Source organism: Sorex araneus, chromosome X (assembly GCF_027595985.1).
Source record: "Sorex araneus isolate mSorAra2 chromosome X, mSorAra2.pri, whole genome shotgun sequence".
Taxonomy (NCBI): domain Eukaryota; kingdom Metazoa; phylum Chordata; class Mammalia; order Eulipotyphla; family Soricidae; genus Sorex; species Sorex araneus.
This window is the reverse complement of record NC_073313.1, coordinates 151,649,612-151,670,752: the sequence shown is the minus strand read 5'-3', so window position 1 is coordinate 151,670,752 and position 21,141 is coordinate 151,649,612. Positions and strand designations below refer to the sequence as shown.

General features: G+C 47.4%; 1 long non-coding RNA gene across 1 annotated transcript; it reads right to left on the bottom strand.

Moving 5' to 3' along the window:
* Window positions 1–1,513: 1,513 nt before the first annotated feature.
* Window positions 1,514–16,972, bottom strand: LOC129400053 (uncharacterized). Its single transcript, XR_008627396.1, has 4 exons — window positions 16,745–16,972; window positions 15,401–15,488; window positions 13,013–13,141; window positions 1,514–1,575 (listed from the first exon to the last, which is right to left on the bottom strand). It is a non-coding gene; the product is annotated as an uncharacterized LOC129400053 (long non-coding RNA).
* Between the last annotated feature and the right edge of the window lie 4,169 nt (window positions 16,973–21,141).

Below are 21,141 nucleotides of genomic sequence, written 5' to 3'. Positions count from 1 at the left end.
TGTAGGTGGGTTCGAGACCTAGGCTATAAGACGGAGTGCAGAGAGACTAGTTTGGAGGACAGGAGGAGATGGGAATGAGGCCAGGATGAGACTGGAATGGGGAGCTTGGTGAGACTGGAACAGACACGTGGTGAGAATGGAAAAACTGCAACTGATCATCAATCCGCCTGGCTACCCTGTTCATTCCTTCATGTGTCTGTTGTCGGTGGCTGCAGCCCATGTTGGGGGATGCAGATCATGGCCACCAAAAGCATGTGGCGGATGAGAGACCACGCCATTGCCACCGCAGCTCACTCTTTTATTTTGTGAACTTACACAACTCACCAGCACACACGCCTCTGTTCCCTGGCCTTAGGACTCCTCCTTCCAGCCAGAACACTGCAGATTTCACCCTGGAATGCCCTAAACCCCAAGACACTTCTGCATAGACCTGCATGCAGCATTCATTCCTATTGTGCAGGAATGTATTTGAAAACTGCACAAACAGTATGTGGATAAGAAAATTATCCTCATGTCCCTGTGTTTAATATACAACAGGATGTGAAAAACAGTCTCACAGTTGGAGCATCTGGAGTGAGTCTGCTTTTTTAAAGATGAGTATTATACTTGGGGCCAAGGTGGCTATACAGTAGAGAAGGTGCTCGCCTTGCTCTTGGCTGACCCAAGTTTGATACACAGCACCCGAAATGGGTACCTGACCCTTGCGAGAAATGATCCCTGAGCTTAGAGAAAGTAGTTAGCTATGAACACTGCAGGGTGTGGCCCCCAAATACTGCAACAAAAAAGGTAACTAATGAAGAAAAGAAACCCAAAAATAAATTCATGTGCAAAGACAATTTATACAGTAAAACACTTAAAGAGTCCTTAAATCCAGTCTCTTTCGACTTATTTTATGCTGCAGAAACCCATGATTTATCCTGAATACATATTCTTCTTTGCTCTCACATCCTCTGAGTGTGTATTTGATTTTGGGGCAATAGCCAACAGTGTTCAGGGATTATTCCTAGCTCTGGGATGAGGTAGTCCTGGTGGGGTTCTGGGACCAGATGAGATGCCATATATAGAACCTGGGTTGGCTGCTTGCAAGGCAAGTACCATACTTGTTATATTCTGGCCCTTTCTAAATAAATTATTTCCGGCACACCAGGAATGAGCCCTAGGCAAAGCTTCTATTCACCCCGGACCCCCATCAAAAATTAATATCTTTCTTCAAATATCTTATTTACCAGCACTACTCAAAACAACACTGTGGGTAGCCTGATAAGGGAGAGCTGAAACAAGGGGGGGTGCTTTGCTCTGTGATTTTAAGAAGCACATAGTCCTACATATTCTTTTTGCCCTTTTTTGGGTCACACCTGATGGATGCTTAGGGTTCCCTCCTGGCTTTGCACTCAGAAATTACTACTGTACCAAGCTCTGCATCCTCGGCAGGACACACAAACCCAAGGTCTGACGTACTTTAAAAAAAAAAAAAAACCTTAACCGCAGCACTCACCCCAATAGCCTGGGTCGCCTTACCAGGGCGAGATGAGAAGTGCGGAGGCTTTGCAACTTGATGTGAGAGAGCAGAAATTCCTGATGTACAAAAACACCAACATTGAAATCAGACAGACAGTAAAGGGCTAAGGTGCTTGCCTTGCTCACCCTGATCAATACTCGGCATCTCTTAGGTAGCCCAGAGCACTGCCAGTAATAATACCTGATACCAGATCCAGGAGTAAGCCCTGAGTATCTACAGGCATGGACAGACCCCCTCGCACTCATAAAAACACCAAAAATAGCCCCCAACAGCAAATTTTTATTGGCAAACGCTAAGCACCTGTGACGACCATGCCTCCACGATGGCCCCAGACATCATGGTTAATAATTATACATGGTTAATTAATAAGTACATCACCAACAACAGCATGGTCCCTTGATTTTCGGGAGCTGCCGCTCTGCCCCTCAAAATAAATCTGTCTTCTATTTCGTTTTCTCGAAGGCCACACAGCCAATACTAAGTGGTTATTCCTGGCTCTGCACTCAGGAATCAGTTCTGGTTGTGCTCATGGAATGGAACCTGGGTCTGAAACGTGGAAAGCAAAGGCTCTAAGTGCTCTGATATTGCTCCCATCCTCTAAGTAAAACTGGAGGATCTACAGTAGTCATGTCGGGGTCAAAGTTTCCTGGACAGGGTCCAAAGAAGTCCTGTCCCCGGAGGGTTTGGACAGCCACGCCCCCTTGTTCCTGGTAGTTTCCGCACACCCAAGGCGCACAGGCCCCGTAGTAGGCCCTGCAATCACCCGCCACCACCTCATTCCGGAGCTGGTGGCGATGGTGGCCAAAGGAGCCCCCCAGGATCATGCACTCACATCCACAACCTGAGTCCTGGAACAATGCTCACTGCATCCCAAAAGCTCTGCGTCCCCCTAAAGCTTCCACCGAGCTTCAGGAACTACCTGGATATTGGGGAACAAGTGAAAAACAAGTGTGTAAGTGCCCTCCAAGCTGGTGAGGCCCCGCCATTCACAGTGTAGAGATGGGGAGGCATGGGGCTCGCACTGGAGGTCTCATGTCCTGCCACAAAATCGGCATTCACAGTCACCTTCTCAAGAAGAGATCCTACTTTGCCCTTTATCCACGTGAACAATGACTGCTGGACCCCGTGTCCAGGATGCCAGCCACTGGAGGGCCCTGAGTTAACTCTGATGCAGAGTCAGAAGTAAACACAAGCACCCAAGCAAGGACAGCAAGCCCCCCAAATTTATATTAAACTAGAAACAAAGGGGAAGGTGGAGGGTTAGGGAGATAGTACAGCAGGTGGGGAAATGGTCCTGCCCACGTCAATCCAGGTTCAATCCTTACAACCTCATACTGCCCCCCTAGCCAGGCATGACTCCTGAGTTCAGAGCCCAGGAGCAAACCCTGAGTCCTACTTGTTTGGCCCAAAACAAATTTTATTTTTTTAATTTTTTTTATTTATTAGTGAGTCACAGTGAGGGTTTGGCCCAAAACAAATTTTAAAAATCTGTGAAAGAGTCCAATGGAGGTAGGATGACAATGCATAGGATTGGGGAACATGCTTCGCACGTGGGAACCTTGGGTTGATGCCAGGCTCCACCTGGTCTCCCAAGATCAGTTGAAGTGACCCCAAGCACTGAGCAAAACAGTGGCTAAGCGGGTGAGACTCTAAGGCATAATTGATCTTAGAGACTAGAATGACAGCATAGTGCAGGGCAGGGCATTGATTGGCCTTGCACACAAATCACCGGGGTCCCAATCTCAACATTCCATGTGGTCCCTGAGCACTGCCAGGAGAAATTCCTGAGGTCAGAGTCAGGAGTAACCCTTGAACACCACTGAGTGTGACCCAAAAGCCAAAAAATAAATGAATGGAATTTAAAAATTACAAATAAAATGAAAATGCCAAATGTGTCCCCCAAACAATACCAAGAGCAGAAGCAAAGCACTCAAGTGAAGTGTGGAAAGAGAAGTAAATGTATTTGGTTCGTTTTGGGTCACACACAGCAATGTATAGGGCTTAATCGTGCCTCTGGGCTGAGGAAATACAGGCTGTGCCTGGGGATCATATTGGATTCGTCAGGATATAATCAGGAGTGATTCCTGAGTGCGTATCTTGGAGTCACTCATGTGCATTGCCAGCTGACCCAAAAATGAAATAAAGCAAAATAAAATAAAATAAGTTGGACTCATAAGACATAAAGCCAGGGACTGGGGAGATATTCCAGCTGGTTGGAGCTCGCCTATACCCTTCAAAAACTTAGATTTCTGACCCTTGTTCTTTCCTCTGGGGTAGAACTCAAAGCCATGTTTGGGAAGGTCACCATGTCCTGAACACAGACATATGGGACAGGAGTGATGTCATCCCAACCCATAATATGGGGCGTGAGAATGAGACACCCCAGCGCCCTAGATAGAGGAGCTCAGGGCCTCACTCCCTTCCCCACTCCAATTGGGAGGAACCAGCCTCCATCCACATTTCGGGCTGATGAGCCCAGGAATCCCTCACAAGAAGGCAGATCTACTACAATGACACTGGACTAGAAGGTTCCTGCAAGTTCTGGATTTGCCTGCATTCACCCCAGGAATAAATACAATGAGCACTGCAGAGGATAAAAACTGAGCACAGACCCAACAGGACCAAAAATAGCAACACTGGGTTGGATCAAATCACTACATACCACACCCCACCAATACCATATCCCACAGTCCCTGTTCTATGTTCTAGGGATGAGAAAGGGACACACAATATCCAGCGAGTGACTCAAAGCTGTGTGAGAACACACATGTCTGTAGGACTCAGAACTCCTGTCTCAGGGCCACCCCAAATCCTTCCTGAGCCCGGTAAAAGTGACGAACCCAATACCTCGCCAGCCCCAGAGATCCTTTGCTTCCAGGGACAGGGACATCCTCAGAATTGCAAACACTGTAGCGAGTGAAACCCCAAAACTAAATTTTAAGCTTCTCAAAATGAAACCATATCTTCTCTCCCTGGTTATATGTAATCATATTGAAGAAGACAAAATAGTGAAGCATCTCCAATCTAGGAAAAAGAGGTTTAATCTTAACCTCCCATCTTAGAGCGTCAACTAACAATCCACTAGGAGCAGTACCAAGAGATCATGTTCACGCAGGAGCCCAGAAATAAAGGCTATCTTAGTTCCGATTGTGAGTGAGGAGTGAGTAACAAGTTCTTGTATTAATTACAGAGATTATAGAGACTAAGACCAGCGTCAACAATTCCAAAGGAGGAACATGCATGTCAGATAAGCAAAATATTCTATCTTCCCTCCTAGGCCAAGGAGTGGAAGGCAGGCTTGGTCTTACTTACCACACTAAGGGCAGATAATTCAAGAGCTTAATAAATCCAAAACTGGCCAAAGATGGCAAGACATCCCAATTGAAAAAAATGTATCCAGACAGACAGCACAGAAATTCAGCACTTGCCTTGCTCACGGCTAATCCAGGTTCAATTCCCAACATGCCCTAGGGTTCCCCAAGCCAGCCAGGAATGATGCTGGAGTGCAGAGTCCAGAAGCAGACCCTGAGTCCTGAAGAAGCCTCCCAAGAACCATTCAAGTGACCCTGAGCACTGAAATAGTGCAGTGTCTGAAGGGATGAGCCAAAAGAATCAAAAAACTGTGGTGGGAGAAATATTACAGCAGGGAAGAGAAATGCACAGGCAACACATAAGAGTTGATTCCAAGCAGCCCAGATGGTGCCAGAGCACAACCAGGAGTAATTCCTAAATACAGAGGCAGGAATAAATCCTGAGCATTGTTGCGTGTAATCCCCAAACCAAATCAAAAGAAAACAAAATTCTGGAACTTGATGGCATGGTGCAATTGTACTGGGGGTAAGGCACCAATCGCTTAAGCTGGTTCAGTCGTCAGCAGCCCCAGGTCATGGCCCTTCTTGAACACACATGCTGGCACCATCGCAGGAGTTTCATGTAGGTCTGTGCTGGCAGGGTGTTCCCCAGAGCACATGGCTCCCACTGACAGCCTGCAGGTGCCGGTAGGTCTCCAGCATCATGTGCCTGTAGAGCTTTCTCTGAGAGGCATCTAGACACGTCCACTCTTCCTGGATGAAAGTGACGGGCAGGTCAGAGAAGGACACCATGTCCTGAGTAGACACACACAGGGGGCAGGAGTCAGAGTCCGATCCCAACCTGTTTTCTGGGGACCCCCCAGGGCCCTAGAGGGACTCAGGGCCTCTCCTCTCAAAAGGAACCAGCTCCACACACACACATGGCTGAGAGGCCCCAAAAATCAGTCTAAGGCCGCCAGCTATGCCCCTGGAGATGCCGGCCTTGCACAACACACTCACCCCATGGCCAATCTCAGCACCACCGGTCCAGCAAGCACTGCAGAAAGTAACACCTGAGCACAGACTCAGTGGGACCCAAAAGAGCAACGTTGGGTGCGGCGCAAAACAGTAAACACTCCCCACCCTTTGCTGGAACCTACAACCCATGACACTAGGGACAGAAGTTGAGCGAGTGATCCAAAGCTGTGTGTGGACATTTGTGCCTATAGGACTCTCAACTTAGTTTGGCAGAAGCCCCCACATCCAATGCCCCTGGCCCGAAAAATAAAGACAAAGAAAAAGTTATCTGCCCAGAGCACAGGTGGGAAATTCACTCGTATATTCTCCAGGGTCAGCTGTTTTTTGTTTTTTTTTTTTTTGAGGGGGCACACCGAGAAGTGCACAGAGATTACAGGCCAAGTTGTCCTTGATTATCTATAAAATTTCTCTCCTAGGTACGTGATTTTATAAAAGAAAAAGGAGAGGAAAAATTAGACTTATTCAAAAACAAATTTCCATGGTGTAAATCTATAATTTTGCTCAGAGCCTACAAGTCCTTCTCCTGACAGCCTCTTGTTGAAAGTATTCCAGAATATTCACATCTAAGTACTTCCAATGAAGGTAAGAACAGAGGGGCAGGAGAGAGCACACCAGGCTGGAGAATATGCCGGCCAGATGGAAGCCCTGGAATCCAGAGTTTACTGGTTCCCTGAGCACCGAGCAGGGAGCAGCCCTCAGGCACTGCCAGATGTGGCCCCAAAATTCAATTCCATCTGATCCACGAGTCGTGAGATAGGCCCAGGGAGAAGAGCTCAGATGGCTGAGCACCTGCTTTACCACTGGGGGCATGGCAGGGCTCCCCTATATCTAGTGACACCTGGACAGAGGGGTAGAGTCCCTGATCAACTCCAAATTTGTAGCAAACAACTGGAAAGGAAAGGAAGGAGAGATTCGCCCCCCAACCCTGAAAATTTCAAATAAAGGCTCGTGTCAAGACAAATTCTGCACTGAGACATTTGGGCGGTTGGGGGTGGAGCCATACCTAATGATGCTGCGGGGGCCCTATGGGGTGCCCGTGCACAAGATAACCGCCCTCCTGTCTGTCCTACTGCACTGGCCCCTAGAGGGAGACATTTAAAACCTGTTGCAAGTGATCCCTGAAAATCCCCTTTCTGCAGTACTCACCCCATCTACAGTGGCCGCCCTTACTCTGGGAGAGATGGAGAGTGGGGATACTCAAAATTGTCAGGTGAAGAAAAAGTTCTTTATCTGGGGTAAAAGAAAGTCACGTCCAGTTAGCAGAGAAAGTACAGTAGATAGGATGTTTTACTTTCAAGCTCAGCTGGGGTTAATACACAACACGAACATAAGGTCCCCAAGCCAGGACTGCCAGGAATGATGACCCAAGAGTAAGATCTGAGTTTTGTGTGCTGAAGCACAAACATTACACTTTAAAAAAATAAACTTTCTGTGACAAGGGTCTAAAGAGATAGTGCAGTGGGCGCGGTGCTTGTCTTGCATGTGGCAAACACAGATTTGAATGTTGGCATCCTATATATGGTTCCCTGAGTACTGGCAGGAGTGATTCCTGAGTTCAGAGGCAGGAGGAGTAACCCATGAGCATTGCCAGCTGTATCCCGCAAACTAAATAATTCAAAAATATTGTGTGGTGTCCAATGGGGATCCTAGATTGCATTATGAAAGGCCTTGGGACACACCCTGCAAGTGCCTGGGCTACTTCCTTCTCAGATTGTACTTTTCATTGCAGGACCCTCTCTGGCCCAGCCCTAATGCGTCCCCAATCTTGCCCCATGCCTGGCCCCCATCCCTGATATCTCTTAAAACTCTGCACCTTGGGGCAGGAGAAATAGCACAAGAAGTGTTTGCCTTGCAGGCAGCCACCTGGACTTCTTCTCCAGCATTCTATATGATCCCCTTGAGCACCACAGGGAGTTATCTCAGAGTGCAGAGCCAGAAATAACCCCTGAGCATCACGGGCTGTGACCCAAAAAGCAAAAGCAAAACAAAGGGGGAAAAAGGAAGGAAAAAGGAAAAAGCTCTGAACCTCCCTGGACCTAGGAACCTAGTGGCTGAACCAGGAACAAGTGAAAATCAAACACTCTGCCCAATGCTTTTGAGGCCCAAGTACATAAAAAAATACACCCAGCGCCCCTTCCCCCACCAGGGAGTGGGATGAATATATGCCTTCATGCTGCTGACAAGGGTATGGGGTACACTGAACACTGCCAGGACTGAATCCTGAGTGAAGAGACAGGAGAGACCCCTGAAAACCGCCAGGTAAGGCTCAAAACCTCCCCGACTAAAGAAAGAAAAGAGAATGAGCCCCCAGGGCTCCTTGATGACGGAAACCTTTTGTCTCTGACACCATTTTAACCTGCCTAAGACAGGAAAGGCAGCCAGGAAAGTCTGTGATGTAGCTGTGCCAGCCTGGAGATACTCCCGGGATGACCCCATGCCCCACCCCTAGTGAATGCCCCCGGGATCTGAGTTTCCCTGCAACTGAGCTAAAACTGTGGTGGTCTCACACGTTCTATGAAATCTGCGGGCAGACTGGGGCTCCCTCAGTTTCTCTGACACTGTCTCTCAGGATGGGGGCCAGAGCTATAGGTCAGCAGGGAGGGCACTGGCCTCGTGTCCCCCATGGGTTCTCCTGAGCCAGGAGGCAGCCTTGATCAACAACGGGTGTGGCCCTGGAACACAATTAAAAATTTAAAATGAATACACTTTCTTGTCTGTTTGTTCTTACTTTCATTGTATATGAAACTTTCCGAATGACTTTCGCTGCTCAAGCTTGACTTTTTCCTCCACGGCATGCATCAGCCGTGAGCACCACTGGGAGCAGACAACGCCCGATCCGTGGGACTAACGCCCCCTCCTCATGCACTTTTTGAAATATGTTCTCTTCAGGAAAAACTCCCTAGTTGCCCTAAAAAATAATAAACTGAGATAAACCTTTTTGCATGAGCGCTCAGTAAGCTCCAGGTGAGGGGCTGCCATCCCTGGCCAAAATGACGGAGCGAGCCTGGCAGTCACAAGGTGGAGACCCTGAAGGCTGAGGGTGCTCAGAGTGACCACTCAGCAGTTGATAAGGGAAAAGGCCCTTGAGGACGCTCCCTGTCCCCGAGTAACCCAATACCCGCTCCTTTCCCACTCCTCACCTTCTACAACAATGGCAACTGACAACAGGCACTGCTCAGGGCTAATCTGAACTTGGCACTCAGGGATCACTCCTGTTGTGGCTTGGGGGACTGTTTGGAATTCTGAGAACTGAATCTGTGTTGGCCGCATGCAAGGTAAGAGCCCTCCCCTCAATACTACCACTCCGGCCCTTTCAAAATAAATTTCTTTCCAACACAGCAGGAGTGTTAAATAAATATCTAAACAAATATCTCCTCCTCCCACCAAAACACAACTACATGGGATTGGTGTTTGAATATTGAACGTAATCAAATATAGTAAAATATCTTATAAATTGAATTAAAAAATTACCTTACATTAAAAATAACCCCTTGGGGCTGGAGCAATAGCACAGCGGGTAGGGCGTTTGCCTTGCACGCGGCCAACCCGGGTTCGATTCCCAGCATCCCATATGGTCCCCTGAGCACCGCCAGGAGTAATTCCTGAGTGCAAAGCCAGGAGTAACCCCTGTGCATCGCCAGGTGTGACCCAAAAAGCAAAAAAAAAAAAAAAAACCCTTTTGGAAAGGTATTTATCTCTCTCGCCTCTCTCTCCGGGGATGAAGGGCGCGGTGTCCGCCATATTAAGACGACCACAGATGGGATTTATGACAAAAACTGCAGCAAAAGGACACGAGGGTGCTCTTGGGAAGGTGGGAGGCACCGGCCCCTCCCACCGCCGAGATGTGATCCTGGGGGCCGCATGCATGTGCGGCCTCTCCACAGCTGCACAAGCGTGAACCCAGACCCGGCAAAACCTCTTTCAGCATGGGCAACTCCTCGCAGAATGTCTCCAGCCTGAGAACTAAGCCTCGGCCCCGTGCCCGTCCAGGAGGGGAAAGGTATTTCTCTCTCTCTCGCCTCTTTCTCTCCGGGGATGAAGGGCGCAGTGTCCGCCATATTAAGACAACCACAGATTGGGTTTTCAAGCCTGCAATGATCCAAATCTGGAAGAAATCTCCCTAGACTTCTTGTTAAATTACAGAAATTCAAAACCGCACGGCCGCTACTGCGCGGCCGCGTGACCTTATTTGTCTTCACAGTAGGTCTGAATCTAGTGGGGTACTCCTAACAACAATAGTGAGGTTGGTGTTGAAATATTGAATGTAACCAAACAGAATGTAAAATGAAACTTATCAGTTACAAGGTAGGGGGTGGGGTGCGGGATGGGAGGTGTACTGAGTGGGTTTTTTTCTTTTTGGTGGTGGTATATGGGCACTGGTGAAGGGATGGTTGTTTCAGTATTGTATAACTGAGACCTAAGCCTGAAAGTATTGTAACCTTCCACATGGTGATTTAATAAAATAAAATTAAAAAAAAAATAACCCATTTATACACTATATTCACACCAACATCCAGGGGTCACCCAGTCAGCTGATGAAGAGTTGAGAGATGCTTTTCAACTTGACATGAGGGAGCAGAAATTCTTTATCATGAAAGACACCAAAGTGGGGCCAGAGAGACACTTAGAGAATACTGTGCTTCCCTTAGTGACAATGATCAATCCTCGACATCCCATATGAAACCATGATCACTGATGGAAACAGTTTCTTTAGTTTGAGCCTGGAGTAACCTCTGGGAAATTACAGATGTGGCCACCACCCAAAAAAAAAAAAATAAAAACAACCAAAAACAGTAAGAGAATCATATATTCGTATACAAACCCCAGCCACGTGCCAGAATTCCTCCTGGTGGCTGCCAATGAAAAAGACAGGCTTTATTTTTTTTTTAATTCATATTAGTGAATCACCGTGTGGTACAATTACAAACTTATGAACTTTCATGTTTGCATTTTGTTTACATCCCTCCACCAGGGCCCAGTCCCCTCCACCAGTGTTCCCAGTTTCCCTCCCACTTTCCCACCCCGTCACCCTCACACCACCCCACCTCTGTGGCAGGGCATTCCCTTTTGTTCTCTCTCCTTTTCAGTGTTGTGGTTTGCACTAGAGGCACTGAGTGGCCATCGTGTTTGGTCTACATTTTATTTTCAGGGCGCATCTCCTATCTCGTGCAGGTCCTCAAGACACACTTTACCTGGTGTTCCCTTCTCTATCTGAGCTGCCCTTTCCTCTGGCGTTGAGGCCAGCTTCCAAGACTTGGAGCCAACCTCCTGGTACTTATCTCTACTATTCTTGGGTGTTAGCCTCCTATTCCGTTTTTTTAATATTCCATAGATGAGTGCAATCTTTCTACGTCTCTCTCTTTGACTCATTTCACTTAGCATAATACTTTCATGTTGATCCAGTTATATGTAAAGGTCATGACTTCATCTTTTCAAACAGCAGCATAGTATTACATTGTGTAAATGCACCAAAATGTCTTTACCAGTCATCCGTTCTCGGGCATTCAGGTTTTTTTCCCAGATTCTGGCTATTGTAAACAATGCTGCAATGAACATTCGACTACAGATGTCATTTCGACTGTACTTTTTTGCCTCTCCAGGGTAGATTCCCAGGAGATGTACCGGTCAAATGGGAGCTCAATTTCTAACTTTTTGAGAAGCAACTATACTGTTTTCCAAAAGGGCTGAACCAGTCGGCATAGACTTTAACGCTCTCTCGTCATTTGCGGCTGAGGAGTTGCCCAACAAAGTGATCTGGCAACTTTGCATAAGCATGTCTTTACATACGCAGGCACCTGGTGACACACAGAGACAGGTTTGATCCTTAGCAACCATATGGGCCAAGAGCACTGCCATGTGAAATTCCTGAATTTACAGCCAGAGTGATCCCTGAGCACTGCTGGGTGTAGGCCACTAACAAAATCAAAATAGAAAGACAAAAAGAAATGAAGTTGCAGCCCAGGTACAGTAGAACAGCGGGTAAAGCCTCTGCCATTAGGTGCTGACACGGTTTAGTCCAGAGCACCCCCATGGGCCCTTGTGGTTGTACAAGAAGTAAATTCATTTGGCAGTGGAAGGAAATATTTAGAGGAAGCTTAGAGATAGTACAGCACATGGGGGCTTTCACATGCTCTTGACTGACCTGGGTAGATCCCCTGCATCCTACCAGTAAGCTTGACAATTGCCAAGTGTGGCCAAATAACAAAAACAGAAAAAGAGAAATGAACATGGGAAAGTTATCAGCATTGCTGTCAATAATCCTGGCCCATCAGAACAACTGAGCCTGGAGAACAGAAAGCCCTGCCCTGCTCCCAGACTGCTCTCACCGAAGGCCCGCAGGTGCTGGTAGGACTCCAGAGCCCTGAGCACATCCACTGTGGGATGACAACAAATACAATAGAAGACAAAAAGGCAGATGGAGTTACACTACAGCGGGTCCAGGGACGATGGGCAGGACTGTCAATCCCCACTGTCCCACCTGGTCCAGCAAGCACTGCCAGCTGCAACATTGAGTGCAGAGCCAGAAGTAACCCAGGAGAATCACTCGGTGTAACCCTTCCATTACCACACAAGAGGGAATTCCCTGCCACAGAGGCGAGGTGGGGTGGGGGGGATAAAGTGGGAGGTGGAAGGGATACTGGGATCATCATTGTTGGAGAATGGGCACTGCTGGAGGGATGGGTACTTAAGCATTGTATTACTGAAACACAAGCACAAAAATACGTAAATCTGTTAACTATACCCTCATAGTGATTCACTAATTAAAAAGATTTTTTATAAAGAAAAATATTGCATAGATCAAAGTACAGTTACTTTGCAAAGACAAGTACTATAAATGAAACAGATATAAAGCACACAATATCATTCCTGTCCTAAAATATAATGATCACTAAATGTTGCTCAAAAGAAAAAAATTAAACTGAAGACACTCTTGAATCCACGCCAACTGACAGGGTCCCTGAGATCTGGTAGGAATGATAATTGAACACTGAGTTAGAAGTACTCCTTGAGCACTGCTGGTTGTGGCTAAACCCAAATAAAAGGAATCCAACAGACAAGGACAAAGTAGCCTCAAATAGCAGAGAGTTGGAGCACTCAGTCCAGGAATTATATCCCAGGACTCCTTCCTGAAACTCAAAGAGACAGAGACGCTAGAAACCAATACCTGCCTGTCACTGCATCATGTCACCACATCATTCTCCTCCCACCTGGGAACAGTGTGTCAGATGGTGTGTCACCATTGTCTGAAGCTTCTGTAATTCCCAAGGATCGGCAGGTGGCTCCACAGAATCACCTGGAAGAGAAGTCAGACACATGAGAACCAGAACGGAGCACAACTAATGGTCCTGACCAGCGTCACCCTCAGAAACAGCTCAAGACCCACCCAGAAAGACATGCTAGATGTCCCTTCCTCTCCAGGGGACAAAGAAGTGCGCTGTAATCCATGATTACCTTCTCTCTCACGGAAGGTAAATCAAGCAGATGACCTGCTGTCCTGTTGTTAGGGCTCCTAGGTCCACACTAACTGAACATTCCATAACTTTTAACAAACATATCTAGCTGAATAGGTAAAAAAACAGGTTCCGGAGACAGATTAAAAAAAAAAAAACACAGATAAGGGAGGTCACTGGCCTTGCACACAGCTACCCGGGATTGGCCTCCCTCATCCCTACAGTCCAGAAAGCCCACCAGGAGTGACTCCTGAGTGAAGAGTCAGAAGGAAGCCCAGACTTCTGGTGGATGTGATCCCAAAGCAAAAACACACACTCAAGAAATGTGAGTTATGTACTTAGTAGGAAAAAGAACATCTACTATCACAACTTTGTGGAATTTAACCAGAGCAAAATCTTTTTATGATGGCCTCAGAGATAGCACAGAGCATGGGGTGCCTGCCTGACATGCACTTCAGTCAAGTTTCAATCTCTATCAGACGGAAAGTGTCCCCACGTCTTGCAGTGGGTGATCAATGAGAAGAGCCAGAAGTAACCCATTCATCGCAGGCATGACCAACTGAAAATGAACCCATTATACTGTGGCAGGGTGCTTCCAAGGCCAGGGCCTGCACTGTGTCCTATCTCTTACCCCAAAATTCAAATTCTATATAAATCCTGTGAACCCTCTGATAATAACAGACTGGCATGCAGGTGGAGGCTAGGACAAGGCCCCACTGGTAGTGGTCATGGCAGGGCTGTAGACACCTGGCAGCTCCTGGTGAGACCCTGAGCCAAAAACAAGCTGTGATTTCAATGGTTTGCAGGTGACAGTAAGAACGTGCCATGCACGCACTTGCAATGCATGCATCTGACTCAACTTTACACCCTGAATCCCTAAGGAGTTATCCCTGAGTGCTGCTGGATTTGAGTTTGCTACTCCCCTCCCCTCTAATAAAGACACAGAAAAAGTCATCTGCCAACAGCGATGTGTGAAATCCAGCAATAAATCTCAAGGCACAAATCTTTGGTTTGTTTATTTTTGGGCCACACTTTGGGATACTCAGAATTTACAGGTCAAGTTTTCACAGATTATGTCATTTTACACATTGAGTTATGTGATCCTGTGTAAAAAAATAGGTGGAACATACATTTGGCCCAAAAGAAATCTAAATGACGAAAGTCTAATTTTGCTGAGAGACTCCAACCCCTTCGTTTCCTTCTGACAGCCTCTTGTTGGAAGTTTTACAGCATGTTCATCTAAGAACTTCCAATGAAGGTATGAAAAAAGGGGCAGGAGAGAGCACACCAGGCTGGAGCACATGCTGAACACATAAAACTCGGGGACCATCAACCGGTATCCACTGGCACTGCCAATGTGAACAGAGCAGGGCGTAGGCCTCAAGCACTACCAGGTGTGTCCTCAAATCCCAGCCTGTCTGCTATCCGAGTAGTGAGATAGACCCAGGGAGAGGAGCTCAAGGGCTGAGCACCTGCTTTACTGGTTGGGAACATGGCACGGCTCCTCTACCTCCAGAGACAGAGGGCAGAGTCCCTGATCAACAACAAGTTTGTAGCAAAAAGGGGGAAACAAAAAGGTGAGGTAGCAGAAGCCCACAACAGCCAAAAGGAAATTTGGGAGACACCCGGCAGTGCTCAGGGAACCCTATGGAGTACTGGGAAACAAACACCTTAGGCGCATGAAAAGCAAGTGCCCTGTCTGCTCTCCTATTGCTCGGTTTTTGTTTCTGTTGTTTGCTTTTTGGGTCACACCTGGCGATGAACAGGGGTTATTCCTGGCTTTACACTTAGAATTCCTCCTTGCGGTGCTCAGGGGACAATGTGGAATGCTGGGAATCGAACCTGGGTCAGCCACGTGCAAGGCAAACGCCCTACCCACTGTGCTTTTGCTCTAGCCCCATCGGCTTTTCTTTCTTTATGATCTTTTGGGGCACACCTCTCAATGACCAGACACTCCTATAGGGCATGGGATGATAGAACCCAGGTCCGTCCTGAGCAAGAGCAACACCGTCCTGGCTGTACTAAGGCTCCCGTCCCTAGAGGGAGACATTTAAAACCTAGTGCAACAGGTCCCTGCAAAGCCCGTTTCTGCAAGTACTCACCAGAACAGAAGGGGGAGTCTCTGGTCCTGGAGAAATTGAAAATGAGGGAATGCTATGAAATTTGACAGGTGAAGCAGAAATTATATTTCTGGGGGAAAATAAAATCAGAGAGTTAGAAGAGATAGCAAATGGATAGGATGCTTTTCATTAAAGCAGCTGAGCCCGGGTTAATATGCAAGAGCACGTAGGTTTCCCCACCCCAGCACTGCCAGGAGCTATGTCTGAGCAAAGAGCCAAGAGTGAGCCCTGAGCACTTGCCAGCTGTGGACCAAAAATTACAATTAATAATGATAAAAACATAGTGTGTGGGGTTCTCATCTTGCAAGTGTCTACCCAGGTTTGATTGCCGGCATCCCATGTTTCCCTGTGCACCACCAGGAGGGATCCTAAAGTGCAGATGTAGGAATAACCCCTAAAAATTGCCATGTCTTCCCTCACCCTAAAAATAAAAAACACTAAAAATTATATAAGACAAAGAAATAAAGGTGTGGTGACCAATGGTCATCCTAGATTGCATTATGGTCCATCTTGGGGCGCATCCTGGAAGTGACCAGCCTATTACCTGCTACATCTGATTGCACAAACCCCTCTGGGCCAACACAGTCCAGATGCTATACCCCCTTCTGCCAGGGTCTCTTACAACTTCGCATCTCCCAGGATCCCAAACGGTCAGCCACACAATCCAGAGTCCCCGGCCAGTGCAGAAAGCAGTGCACTGGGAGAGTATCTGCCATGCATGGGGCTGACAGGACTGAGCCTGACATTCCACAGGACCCTGAGTCCCGCCAGGAGAGTCCCCTGGTGCAGAGCCAGGAGTGACCCTGAACGCTGCGGGATGTCGCACAAAAATAATGAAACAAAACATTGTTTTTAATTGAAAGCGAGAATCACCTCCCCCTCTTTCCAGGGAAACCGACCCTTTGCCCCCGACTCCATAATCAGAATGACAGAAGTGGCCCGCAAAGGACAAGCACGGGAAAATCCCCGGGTGACGCCCTGCCCCAGCCCGTGACCCCCGGGGATTCAGAGTGTCTCTGCAGGAACCAATGGAGAGGCAGCCGCGCACCGACCTGCGGGGAAACAGGGGAAACTGAGGCTCCCTCTTGTCTCTCTTTCTGTGGTTGGGGCCTGAGCAATAGGAGAGCGGGGAGGGCGGGGCCTTGTCCCCGCACCCCATGGGGTCCCCCGACCCCAGAGGATCCTGAGCTGTGAGTCTGGAGTCGCCCCGAGCCTCGCCGGGGGCCGCCAGGCCTCCCCGGGACTCGCGCCCCTCCAGCAGCTCTGAGGTAAGTTCCCTCAGAAGCCCCCTCGTCTCCCTGAAGTGCAGGAACGAACGAGACGAACCTCGGGAGCACGCTGGGGTCACTCACGTGGGGCCACCACCACCGGCTATGGAGCGACCTCGCCAGGACCCCCTCTCCACTCCGGCCTGACTCCTCCCGCTCAGACAATGGCGGCCTACTGGAAATGCCGCCCACCTCAGAAGGGGCTCTGTGACGTCACCTACACTTCCGGCCAGAGTGTTAAAGGGCCAGACTCCAACTATTCCTGACCGGGTACTTTCAGGTTAGGAAAGTTAATTTTTCTTCCCGTTTCTCGTCTTGTATCAGGTCAGCAGGGTATCTGGGAGGTTGTCAGGCACCGAATAGATAGAGTGAACACATGCCCTATGGTGACAAAGATTTTATGTTTTCACGAAGCGACTAAAATTCACAAAGATTTCGTCGCAAATACCCACCAGAATAGTGCCCCAACACTGACCCCCAAATATTAATGCTCAGAAATCACTGGGCGTTAATATCCAAATATCATGTTTTGTGTTAATTTATCCAGGGGCATGTTTTGTGTTATCAAATTGGGGGGGGGGCACATTCTGTAGTGCTGAGGACTTACACCTGACTGCTCAGGGCCACTCCACACTGGGCTGGGGGAACCCTCTGTTGTCCTAACCCTAGAACCTGGGGTAGCTACTTCCCAGCTGGACTGTCCTAACCCTGATTTCTTATTTCAATTCACTGAACTTCCAATTGCTAGAGTAGCTCCACCTGTTCATGTATTGTTACAGGAGTGAGCTAGAAACTAAGTGAATCACATGCCCAGAATTAGTTAAGCTAATTTTGTGGGTGTCGCAGAATGAGGCTCAGGAATTGGTGAATGGGAAAGTATTACACGTATAATCAATATTCCTGTGTATGTGTTTGTGTATGTTAATAGCCATTGGTGTTCTCAAGCTACTCCTAGCTCTGTGCTCAGCAACTCTTCAAACAGTGCTCAAGTTCAACAATGCAATAAATTCAACTGGGATCTAAAATGAATCAGCTGCATGAACAGAAAGCCCCTTCACTGCTTTGCAACTGAGTAGTCATTTAGTAGTTTAGTAGTGGATGAATTATGCAGCAAAATCTAAAATTCTTCAAAATTTGAACCAGAAGTCAAGAATTGTACAGTGGGTGTGCACGAGAAAGCCTTTTTTTCTGACATGTTGACCGACTGTTCAGCTATGATTTGATGTTTCTTATAGTAAAAGATGAAACTTAGTTTAGAACTTTACATATCATTTAGTGGAGTTATTTGATAACTATATTATTATACTGAATTTTTTGTATGGCGCCTGCCAGTCGTGGAATAAAACAGGAACAATGGCTTAGGGCCCACAACAGGGAGGTGGTTAATGATCAATAATTGATTGGATTTCGGTGTGTGTAATCACCTTTTCTCTCTTCCATATCAATGCTTGCTTTACTATGCTTACATAACTTACTGGGCTCCAGGACATGGGCTCAGTGAGTGAAAGTAATTTTGTGGGTACTTATGAAAATGACAAGTGTGCCAGAATGAGGTTTTTCTTAACCAACAGCCTGTGCTTCTGCTGTGAAGCTGCTGCTCTTGCCTAGCAGGACAGCCCGCCAGCTGGTGTGAATACATTCCTCCAAATTTTATTTTTTGATATCTCCATGTCTCCTTCAATCTGACCCCAAAAACACTGGGGCTCATTTGGGATTTGATGGTGGATATCGGCACAACAGGTCCCTGGCTGTGGACAGCTGCAGAGTTTGTTCAAAGGACCAATTTGCTTTTGCTTTGTTCAAACCTATGCCCAATTACCCAAAGCGTTGGCAGAATCGATGCCCAGAAACCTCTAGATTGGCTATCAGGAGTCCTGTGTTTCTCACCAGAGAGTTGGCTAATGATCTTCTCTGTATGTGTACAAGTCACTGTCTGGGTCTGGGACTGTGTGGAAAGCTGAACGCAGAGCCAGTGCCCCGAGCAGGCCTGGTCACATTTTGAGAGGGACCACAGGGGCCATTTCAATCATGTCAGCACAAGCACTTTACTCTCAGGATCAGTGAGGGTTTTGTTCTTTTTGTTTTCTTTTTGTAATAATTTTGTGCTTCTTGGGTCACACCCCGTGATGCACAGGGGTTACTCCTGGCTCTGCACTCAAGAAATACTACTGGCGGTGCTCGGGAGACCACATAGAGGCTGGACATCGAACCTGGGTCGGCTGCGTGCAAGGAAAACGCCCTACCCACTGCACTATTGCTCCAGCCTTGTATTAATTTTGTGATGGGGCATACCAAGCAGTGCTCAGGGATGAGTCCTAGTGGGGCGCTAGTGGCCATGTGGAGTGTTGAGGATAGAGCCTAGGTGCCCACATCATACAAAGCAAGTGCCCATCCTACTGCACTATAGCTAGGGCAACAGCCAGTCCTTTGATACAATTAACACTTTTACTAACTTTGCATACATGGCAAATTCATGTTATTCCATGAGTATGAAAAATAATACATTTATTTTTAGGTTTTAATTTGACTAATTTCAGTACCCAGTGGGACTAAGGCCCTGCACTCCCAGCATTAGGCTCTGGATTTCCTCCTGAGCTGTCAGATTATTTGTTGGGGATGGAGCCTGGACCCCCACCTCTCAAGTCACATGCTTGCTCCACTGACCTATCCTGCCATCATAAAAATGTCTATTCAACGTGGAAACCTTGCAAGCTCACTCGGATTTGGTGAGTGAGCTCATTTACAAATCAAATTGCAACAACACCAAATCCTCATGCTGTGTTTTAAGTTCTGAAATCAACTGCAGCAAGCAAGGTAAGAATTACCTGAATGGCCCCTGGGTGGATAGGCCGAGCAGGTAGAGGACATCTCTGTCGTTCTCACAGTCCTAACGGGTACAGAGCAAAGGGAAAGTCCTTTGGGAGGATCGTTGTGAGGAGCCTGACAATCTTCAAAATAATTCTTAGACTTTTGTATTTGACTAGAACCGGTGACATTTGGGAGATCATATAGGATACTGCAGATGAAACCCTGGTTGGTCATGGGTAAGACCAACACCCTCCCCGCTGTACTGTCGCTCCACCCAGCTAGCTTTGTTATGGGCTCACTCCTTCACTTTTAAAGACAAACACTGAAGGAAATCTCTTAGGAAGTCAGAGAGAGAACAGCAGGTAGGGTGACAGGGGCTGTTCCCTCAGGACCGCCCAAAGGAAGGCCTGAGGACCACCAGGAAAAACCTACAGCAACACAAGGCCCCACAACAAAATAAAAGTAATTTTTTCAAGATGCTGAAAAACCATCCTGATGATCTGAGAGAAAACACAAGCGTATTGATAGAGCGGGCAGGGTGGGAGGTGGATCTGCTGCTCCTGAAAAGGGCACCCCAACATTGCAGGCTGTGCAGCCAGGCTAGTCACAAACAGAGGGGGATGGGGCATGTAGGGTCCTAAACCTCACAGATGCTTGACAGATGAAAAAGAATGGAGCAAAGTGAGGGAAGGAAAGGCAGGATCATTATGATTGACAGTTTGGGTGAAGGAAGTGTAGTTTGAGCGTGGCAAAGACACCTGGATCCAGGAGCCAGAGGCCTCCAGGGTTAGCAGCACGTTTCACACACGCACAGGGAATCCACACACAGCCCAGGGCCCAAGTCCAAGGAGCATCTTCAGAAAATCACTGTCAGAAAATATTGGCTGCAGTGATCTTAGGTTTACTGGGTTATCCCCATCACAGTGCTCCTGAAACACGCCCATTCCTCCTTGTTTACCTTTAACCTCTTCTCTCTGCTCTCTTCCCCACCCAGTTAATCACCATTTCCCCCTAAGAAGTACCTGTGACTTGTAAAGTCAAATTCCACAGAAATCTCTTATTTTGTATTTGTTCAGTGAAATATTGCTTTACTCCTTTTTTCCCCTCCTTACATACTTTACTTCAGAGCAATATTCTTTCTATAGAGACGCAGGAAGACATTGAATGCTACGTATCTGGAACTTGCGAGTTAATTAACTCCGAAAAATATTCACTCCTGGACAACCGTTTTCTTGACTTAATCCTGTTACACTTAGTCCCTAGCACCTCAAACGCAGGGCCCCGACGAGAAACTGGATGGACCTAGGGCAAACTGTGAGCTACCCTGGCATCAAAATGGGCCAGGACAAAAGCCATAATGCTTAACCATAAGAGCACAATCTTGTACAAATTCTGTCATGATCCAAAGAGTAACAACTGGATGAGGATCCTGCTAGGGCTAGGAAAGACTAAACTGGGATATATACCAAGATGCTCCCAGGAGAACACCTGACAAGCTTAATGTATCTCTGTGTCCATACAAACTGATGAGAAAGATTATATAGAAGTAAGTAACTCTAAAATGGTTGTTGGACTAAGAAAATGAAAAACACACCCCAAGACGGTATTCTGCCCTTGAGAAGATCACCTGGCTGCAGAAGATCATTG